The sequence below is a fragment of the Orycteropus afer genome, unplaced genomic scaffold (assembly GCF_000298275.1).
Source record: "Orycteropus afer afer isolate SDZICR_OR568_19922 unplaced genomic scaffold, OryAfe1.0 scaffold00580, whole genome shotgun sequence".
Taxonomy (NCBI): Eukaryota; Metazoa; Chordata; class Mammalia; order Tubulidentata; family Orycteropodidae; genus Orycteropus; species Orycteropus afer.
Window position 1 is genome coordinate 484,846 of NW_006922167.1, and position 1,235 is coordinate 486,080.

The following is a 1,235-nucleotide window of genomic DNA, read 5'->3' on the forward strand; positions in this document are numbered from 1 at the left end:
TCTCTTTGAAGACTAAGATGCGCCTAACCCAAGCCATGGTGTTTTCAACTGCCTCATATACATGTGAAAGCTGGAAAATGAATAAGGAAGACCAAAGAAGAGTTGATGCTTTTGAGTTGTGGTGTTGGCAAAGAATACTGAAAGTACCATGGACTGCCAGAAGAACTATCAAATCTGTCCTGGAAGAATTGCAGCTGGAATGCTCCTTGGAAACGAGAATGGCCAGACTTCGTCTCACCTACTTTGATCATGTTGTTAGAAGGGACCAGTGCCTGGAGAAGGATATCATGCTTGGTAAGGTGGAGGGTCAGCAACAAAGGGAAGAACCTTCAATGAGATGGATTGACAGAGTGGCTGCAATGACAGGCTCAAGTATAGCAAGGATGATGAAGATGGCACACAACCCAGCAGAGTTTTGTTCTGTTGTACATAAGGATAAGACTAAGCTTGGATTTCCTCGACAGAAACCATGCAGGAGAGAAGACAATGGGATGGTATATATAAAACCCTGAAAGATAAATTTCCAACCAAGAATTAAACAGATGGCAAAACTGTCCCTCAAATATGATGGTGAAATTAAGACATTTCTAGATAAGCAGAAATTAAGGGAATTTGTTAAAACCAGACCAACTTTACAAGAGATGCTAAAGGGAGCCCTTTGGACAAAGAAAAAACAACAGCAAACAACAACTGACCATTAACACATATGATGACAGAACCCAGAAACCAACACAGTTATAGAAGTATCCAAAGTAAATAAGCCTGCAAGATTGTAAACACAGAACCAGAGACATCAATTAATAACTGACGACAACTACAAATCGAAAAGAGGGGAAAAAAACATGTAGTTACAGAACTTCTAAATGGCAGGGAAGTCAAGACAACTACAAAATAGAATGGACTGTTCTAAACTTGGGAAGAAATTATAAATCAACAGGGTAACCTCAGAGAAAAATGATAAATAAATCTGCACATCAAAATAAAAAAAGAGGACCAGTACAAATATTAAGCAAATACTAAAACAGTAGCAACAAAGGAAGTGATAACACGATTCGTAAACAAAAGGAGCTCAGCACAGAAAATTATATGGAACAAAGAAATCAACACCACAAGAAAGCACATAACAAAATGACTGCAACAAATTCATACATGTCAATAACTACATATCTGACTTATCTCTAAAATTTATAGAAAACTCCAACACCTCAAACAACAAAAAGATTAATAATCCAATT